An 8665-nucleotide genomic window follows, 5' to 3' on the forward strand; every position below is an offset into this window, starting at 1 on the left:
TGATGAAAACACAGCACTTGTTGAGAGTCATGATGTCCCTGGTGCGAGCACTGCAGAAAAAGCAGTGTCTCTTCATTTGGCTCTTTGTCTGCCTTTTTTTCTGTTGAATTTAGTACTACGTCAGCTTTTCTTTTCTTCGCATTTTATTTCACTGCATTTTACAGCTGGCAATGTAGTGATGTTTGTCCTCCCCTCATTGTTCTGCATTTACTGCAGTTTGCTTAGTTTCCCTGCATCTGTTGAGAAATAGGACCGTGGGACAGTAACCCTTGAGACACATAAGCTGGAGCAAAAATTATCAAATTGGTATGAACTACTGTTTTTTGTTTCAGTGCAAGTTGCTGCACAAACAGTTGTTTTGCATAAATGTGAACTATTTTAGTTGAGCTGGTAATTTTAACCAGTTCATTAAATTGAAGTAAAATGCTTTTACACTTAAATAAGAGCTCTACATGGAATAAAGAGAACAAGAGTGTGTCTTAGTGGGTGGAAGAGGGGACTGAGATAAATATTTCATCCCACCTTTTTTCCTCCTCTTTTTCCTTCTCTTTGCTGATTTGAAAGCTAATTTTTTCCCCTCCCTCTCCCATTCCCCCTCCAGCATTATGAAGAGTATAATGCTTACTTTGAGCCATGGGGAAGACCAAGCTCATGGGACCAGTGCAACCGAGGTTGTGATCAGAAGATGATGTTGGCTAGATAGGCAAGGGAAGGATCTCTTCATGGCCACCTCTATCCTTCCCTTTTTGCAATTGTAGGCTTGTCCAAACTGGCATGACATGCTGGACATGGTACCCAAGGGAGCCCAGCATTGTCAAAACAGGCATGGGGCAGCGCTGGAGCAGGGAAGGAAAAGATGATTGCCTTGGTGGCATTTTGTTGTTGGCAAGGGTGCCCAACAATAGGATGAGAGACAGTGGCCACAGACTGAAGCATGGGAGGTTCCATCTGAATATGAGGAAAAGCTTATTTACTTTGAGGGTGCCAGAGCACTGGAACAGGCTGCCCAGAGAGGCTGTGGAGTCTTCTTCTCTGGAGACGTTCAGAACCTGCCTGGACACATTCCTGTGTGATCTGCTCTGGGTCAACCTGCTTTAGCACGTGGGTTGGACTAGATGATCTTCAGAGGTCCCTTCCAACCCCAGTCATTCTGTGATTCTGTGAAGGGGCACAGGAAAGGGGGCAGAATCGATAGGGAAGGTGGAGGGTGGGACTAGAGTGCTAATGAGGTTGTGAGAAGAGAGAAGGACTGGGCAAAGTTGCAGGGAATAGGTAACCAGAAAGGAGCAAGGCAATCAGAACTTGTCTGGTGATTCTGGAAGAGGAAGGGAAGAAGTAAATTAGCACAGGTTTTTTTATGCTCCAGGGTGGACCAGAGGCTCTAGAGACTCAGTTTAGCCAGTACCACCCCACAAACCTGCCATTTGCATGTCTGCCTCTCCTGTCTGCTCATCAGCTCAGTCTGGGCAGACCCTCTCTCCCAGGGCCATTTGCTTCAGCAGTAGGTGACGTCAAGGCCTTTCTAGGAAAGAAATAGGGTTGTCTTATTTGAGGTGGCTTGATTTTCAAAGAGGGAGCACGTATGGCTCTGAGATGAGATGAGAAGAGATGTAGCACACTGGAGCCCATCTTTATAGGCAGCAATGATGTTCCTCTCTAGCATAGAACACACTTGTTTTTCCTGTTGGAAAAAGACCCAGTTCAGTTGCCCAGAGCTGGTTACAGTTGATGAGTAGTGTGGAAAACTGGTGAATCAGGCCTCAAGCTCAGCTGCAACACTGGCAGAGTCATCGCTGCTGGTGGCCAATTTACCAGCCAAAGTTTGGCCACCGTTTTGCCTTGCAACTGACCATAAATTTCACACGTTTGAAGCATCATTTGTGTTACAGCCAAGTAGAATTAAATTAGAGCACAGCGGAGGCTGTGTTTTTAATAAAAGACCACGTTTATAAATAATCAAGTAACACACACACATAGTGGGGGCTCCTACTGAAAGAACAGAAACAGCAAATTATTGATGTATTCATAAGGAAGATTATCAGACAATTCAGTGTTTAAAAACAGCATAGAAAAGGCCTGATCCTGTAAGGTGCTGAATGTTCTTAGTTTGTTTAGATTTTTTAAGCAGTTTTTGAGTTACCCCAGCACCACACAGGGTTGAGACCTTGGAATCATTAAGCAAAGAGCAGAGTGTAGGAAACAAAGTAGGAGAACAACTTGCTTGTTCTTAGCAATAGCTTTTGTTGCCCAAAAACTTGGGTATGTTTATTTCTTGTTTGTGATAGCTGATTGTAATAATTTCAGTGGTGGTCTCTGTTGTTTGTATTGAATTCATAATATGTGCTGGCTTTGGATGCACAGTTTCAAAGTCTTTGGCCAATATGAGCCAGAATTTGTGCTCCAATTCCTGTTCGGTTCATGCTATGTCTTCTTTCACTGCGGTGCCTATATAAACACAGTTGATGGTATGTAGTAGCTTGATGTGAGAGGCTATGATAAAACCCCAGCTGTTTCTGAAGATATCGCCTGCTGCTATCAAGAGGTTCAGGTTAGCAATTCTAAGTGTTACAAGGACCTGGAGGACCTGTGTTTTTGAACTGCTTCCCTGACGAGAGGGTGGAAATGTACATGCCTGGCTATTTTAGGAATCATTCTTTCTTGAGTGTGCTTATGCTTTATGAAATGCGAGCTCAGGGAATATGGATAATAAAGCTGAGTTATTGTCCTTGAGTATTTGTAGATTAAGGATACTAGGCGTCAGTGAGTGGTGGCAAAAGCTGAATTAGGTTTAAAATAGCAGCAACAACAACAACAAAGAGTGGCCCAACCAAGTATTGGTCGTGTCATTATAATCCTTCAGGAATTTGGGTACAGCTTAAGATTTGCTTTCTTCACTGTTGTGGACAAAGACACCAGGAAGGCAGTGGGCTTGCTCAAGTCACCAGCCAGCCAGCTTCCACCATATCTCCTGCTGGCCAGCCCACGAAGAAATAGCTGTTTGCCAAAGCAGCTGTTTGTTTTATTTCAAACCCCCAGTGGGCTCAACCCCTTCCTACCCAGCAGCCACATTGGGCTCCATTCCTGCTTGATGCCCGGCCCGGGAAGAGATTGCTCTCTGGCCCACAAGAGCAGTTCTCCATAACTCGTTTGTGAGGAATGCTGTGCAAGAGAATCTGGCGCTTTTTTTGTTTTGTTTTGTTTAAATTGCTTGTTTTATTAAGGTTTGTTTACTAAAGTGAATATCTGGTCGCAATGGAAACGTTTTTTTTTTTTTTTAAGCCTGTGTATTGCCAACAGAGCAGGGTAGAGCACTGATGGGGTTATTGCTTCTCCAGGATGAGAAGTGCATAGACAGCTCTGCACACCCCATGAGCAGGGTCCTGGCATCTCCTCTCTCTCCTCTCCTGGTTGAGCTCTACTGGATCTGCTGTTGTGATGGCTCCCCACAGCTCTACAGGCGGGACCACGAGGTGGGAGCTGCTCCGCCTGTGGTATTTCCAAAAAACAAAGATTAGATCTATATTGCAGGTTGCAGGAGCACCCAAGCTAGCTTTGAATGAGCCAGTTTGAGTACCTGTGACAGCCTAGCTGATGAAGTAAAGCGGTCTGGATGTGCTCATTTATCCCACTGAAAAGTATGATTGTTTGCTCTTAGATTACTTCTCTGTGATGGTAAATAAGTGCAGCAAGCCAAGTCTGCCTCTAGTACCCAAGGTGGTTTAGCCAGCTTTGCAGCATACATGTAGCCAGTCGGTTCATTAATTAAGTTTTCAAACTGCCAGTGTTGCTTGTAAATTAAAAATATGCTTGTCATATTGAGTTCCTATACCGTTCTCCTGTTAGTTGACAGGAGAACATAATGCCTGCAGGTGTCATGAGAAGTGTGGGCAACAACCCTGGTAGCCCACTCCAGTAAGTGTGTGCCTGGTGATTTATGTAATCATAACATAAACCCTAATATGCCCTCTTGCCTATCTGGGCTGTGAGATGGCTCGTCTTGTGAACCAGGGAAGATGCATTTTAAAAACAAGATAATCTTGTTTAGCATTTATGGCTTTTGGAACTAGAGCATCTCATCACTATATAATTATATGTTTGTATGTTCTAGTTTCTCTGCATGCAGTGTAATGCAAATAATCTCAGGCTTTCTTAGCAAACAGTTCAGGACAAGGGAATAGTGTGAATGAGGAAACAGCGTGGGAACATACTTACTTACCAGTGAGTCAAGGACTGGAATTCCCTCTATAACCAGTAAAACTGTCTGGCAAGTTACATGCTCAGAGCTGCAGTGGTTTGGGTTTGTTGAAATATTTTTTCAGCGAGATTGGTGTTCTTCCATCTCATGACTAGGGCTGGCTTTGGTCAGCTGGGTGAGACAAATGTTCCTAGGGAGAAGCATGAACTGAAGCTGTGAGGTTAAACAAAATATCTTTTGCTGGCCCAGGGAGAGAGAAGCAGAGTGATTTTTAAATCCTATCTGTGAGATCAGTGTTATAAACCTTGAGCAATGTGTGGTTACGTCTGTGTCTACAGGGACGAGTGTGTGTAGGTGTCAGTGTCCTTGTAGCCATAACAGGGATTTCGGGTTGGTTCGTGACTTGGCTCAGGCTTGAAGTGGACTCCCTTGAACTGCCCTTTCTTCTGTAGATATCTGTATTCCACCCTTACTGGAGACCCAGGCTTGGCACCTTGCTGTGAGACAGAAACCCAGCTGGATGAACTCAAGTTTCTGAGGGAAGGATTCAGTATGGACTTGTCCACTTAGGAGAACTCGTCAGCGGCCGTGGAGATAGAGTTCCTCACCCCTTCTGTGGCAGGCATGTTTTGGGGCACTAGGATGTGCAAGATGGGTTGGGTGATTGTCACCAGGTTGACTGACTCAGCATGGGCAGTAGCTGCTATCTGTCACCACTTGCCCTCTGCCACCCATGTGTTCCTGGCTTGCCTTCATCTATCTTGCTTCCAGTCTGCACCCTTAAAATAAAAAAAGCTAGCCAAACAGACCTGTACTACTGATTATTTGATGCAGATTTTGTTAAAATACACTGGCACATACACATAGTTCTGGCTGGTGGTAGCTGTGCATGAATAAACATAGCTACCCGTGGCTGTGATGTGGTATCAAGCTACTGTAGACACAAAGCATGCTTTTAAATAACTGTGTATGGTGAAATGGTTATAAATGCATGACTATGAGGTGTAGACAGGGTCTGATATATCACTCATTTGTACATTTGTAATTAATTGCAAGAACAAGATTGTTCTTCGCATGTGTTCTTCCTTTGCTGCCAAGCATGACAGAGAGCTATAACGATCCTATACCTTAAGCTTGTAATAAAATATTGTTGGTAACCTAGCAAAGAAATTTCTTAATTAAGTTTGCTACACAAAATCCCATAATGCTTTCTAAGATTTTTTTTTTTTTTTTTGCTAGGACTTCTTAGTGACTTTTACCACTGAATATAATACAAAACAAAATTTCTGATGTTTAAGGAACATTTCTGCATGTTTTTTTCCATCTGAATACAATGGAGCATAATTTAAGACTATAGGCAGAGGAGGGGGTAAATGATGCATGTAATGGTTGTTTTAACATTTACAAGAAAATAATTTATTTAAATTGGATTACGTCTTAATATTATCACAGTTTTCTACCTGATTTAACATGGCGGGGGGAGGGGGGTACCAGGAGAGAAGGCGATTTCATGGTAAAGTGTTTTAAGTAGTTAATATTTTCATTCCTTTTTGATCATCCAGGCATCCTGCCCCACAGCCATGTAAATTTTTGTACATACAAATGTTCATTGCCTGTCTTTTACATTTCTCTACTGACAGTGAAGAGGTCATGCTAAACCGAACTGATGCACAAACAGGACATCATCTTTACCCAGGATGCCCCAATCAATTCTACTAAAACAAGAGGTAGAGGAACTGCAAAGAATAATTTGCTTTTGTGTATCACTGCTTTTAAGTACTCCATTAATCACATTGGTGTCTCTGGTACACATATTCCGAGTGAGATAGAGAAAGAAGTACCTGCTTATGACATGATACCTCGAGGGCTTGTGGCTTTTTTTCTGTCCCCAACAGTTTTCATACCAGCCTAATTATTTCTGCTGAGAATGGGTCTCCAAGTCCAAGTCCAAACTTTATTGTCTTCATTTAGTTCTTTGTCCCGCTTCAGGAGAGGAATCAAGTGAGATAAATCCTGTATCCGTATGCTCTTCCAGCTTTTAGTCTACTGGTTGAAGTGTTTTGTTCATAATAGATGCTGCTTTCATGAGAAAAAAACCACCAAACTACTACAGCCAAAGGAACTCCATTAGTGGCAGAATCAGCAAAGCCTGGTTTTCCATAGGTCAGTGTCTACTGTTTTCATAGTGAATTACAATTGTCTCTTTTTTCCTACAGGGGAGTAATTTATTTGGTCTCTCATGTAGATTCTTTAATGTTTCATAAGGATTAAATTCATGTTACAAACTTCCTCTTTTTTTTTTTTTTCCCCTGTTAGAATACTTTTAGAATCTCTTGCTTCTCCTAGCTATTTATTTTTTTACAAAGATTGTGAGAATTTTGAGACCTCTGTATCTCTACTGTATTTGGTTGAAATATGAAAAATTAACTGGAAACCCATTGTGCGACTACACAAACTTCAGTGTCCTAGCAAAACAAGCAAAAATGGTAGTATCTTGCTAAATACATTGCCTAGTTCTGGTCTGTGTTTAAGCTCATACCTCCTGAGAGGAGAAAGTTTGGATTACCATTTAGTCCTGTTCATCCAGTAGAGCTGTTGTCATCAAGGGGAGATGTTCTGGCTTTATGAAGCATCAAAGAATGATTATGTAAATTTCTATTAAAATGACACATTTCCTTCTAGTCCCATTTCCATTAAAATCAAGTGTAAGTCACTCATTGCCTTAAAGAGGAGCTGGATTTGCTTTTACAACTGTAATCAGAGGTTGAGGCAGGCTTATTGTCACCAACATACTGTTGCTGGCTGCTATGTAAACCAGAAGAGATTTATTCCGAGTTCCAATTTCTGTTCACAATGCTCTGTGTGTGTGTGAAATCTCATATTTGTAAGTTGAGCAAATTACCTCTATGTATAATGGTGATATAATACACAGGGAATTCCATGATACCTTTTTTCTGTAATGGATTCACTTTTTAAACTTAAAATACACTTCAGATAAATGAAAGGTTAAATTCCAAACATGCTCTTAGTGTGTGCATAAGCTTCTGTTTACTTGGGAAGTACAATATCAGTAGAGTACTTCTCACTTTAAAGTTTATGAATTTCTTTCTTCTCCTTAATTCTTTGAGGTGTCAGTACTGAGAAAGATGAATCATTTATTAGTAGGAGGCCTGACACATGATTAAATCACTATCTGACACTTCAATGACTTCCAATGTTGTTCTGTGAACATTCAGAAAAGCACAGATGATGTGATGTTGCACTTCTGTGGGTAGCGTTTTCTTCTTTTTTTTTTTTATTTTTGCAAATGGATGAAATGCTTTATCATCATAGTGTGTGAGAACTTCCCCATTTGGTATGAATAGTCTTTGCCTCTTATTAAGAGTGATTCAGAATCTCTGATGTAGGGAAAAAAGAGAACACATCTGCAACTGGCAGAAAAGATCTTTATATTTCTCCTGAGAATCAGTGAAAAAGCAGAATTCAATCCACTTTTTTTTTTTGGGAGGGGGGGCGAAACAGGCAGCATTCTTGGCCTAAATGTTAATACAGTTTGAAACATTCCCCTTATGACAGAGCATACAAATCACCATTATCACCATTAAGTTACAAATGAAGTGCACCTAAGGGGCAGTTCTGTGCTGGCCAGTGGATTACCCTTGAACAGGGCAGTGGTTTAAACTCAAAGGCATTTGGGGTGTAAATTGGCATCTGACAATAAAACAATTGGCAATAAGCAACTGGCTCCTTGACAACAAGATGAACAGTTATATATATATATATGTGTGTGTGTGTGTGTGTGTGTGTGTGTTTGGGGTTTTTTTTAAGGTAATTTTAATTCTTGTGCCTTCACTTCAGTAAACAGTTCTGCGAGCATATAGGTTAGACTTTTTGCTTTACTGAATTTACCTCTGACTACAACATTCTTCTTCCTCCTCCCCTTCCCACAATAAATGTTTTCGATTTGCTTCCCCCACCCTCCAGCAAACATTGCAGTAGTTTCAGGCTATTAAGATATTTGCCTGCCTCACACAATTTGAAATCTGAGCTGTGTTACTCCCGCTCCTTTCCCAAGCTACATCAATCAACCATTCAGATGTGCTGCTGTGAGTGAAATGTCACAGGCTGGGAACCTGGAGGTACAGACTTGTCTCCCAGTACCAAGTCTGGCATCTAAAAGGTGGCTTCAGGGTTTTCTTTTAATCTAACTGGTTACTCCCTTTGTTCCCTCAGAAGCTCAAGTGCTTTTCCCAGTGAATCCAGTCTTTCTTCTCTCATTCCTTGAACTTGGTTTTTTTTTCTCTCTTAATTGCTTTATATAGTCTTCATCACTCTGCTGAACATCTCCAGTTTCTTTTGTGTCTATCATCATGGTACTTTGCAGAATATACTCTTCACAAATGTATGTGAGTCCAGCAGAACTAAATACTTGTGAAACTAAGGTGATGATGGAAGGCTTTGGAAGAGCTG

Source organism: Streptopelia decaocto, assembly GCF_964273445.1.
Source record: "Streptopelia decaocto genome assembly, chromosome: 2".
Lineage (NCBI taxonomy): Eukaryota > Metazoa > Chordata > Aves > Columbiformes > Columbidae > Streptopelia > Streptopelia decaocto.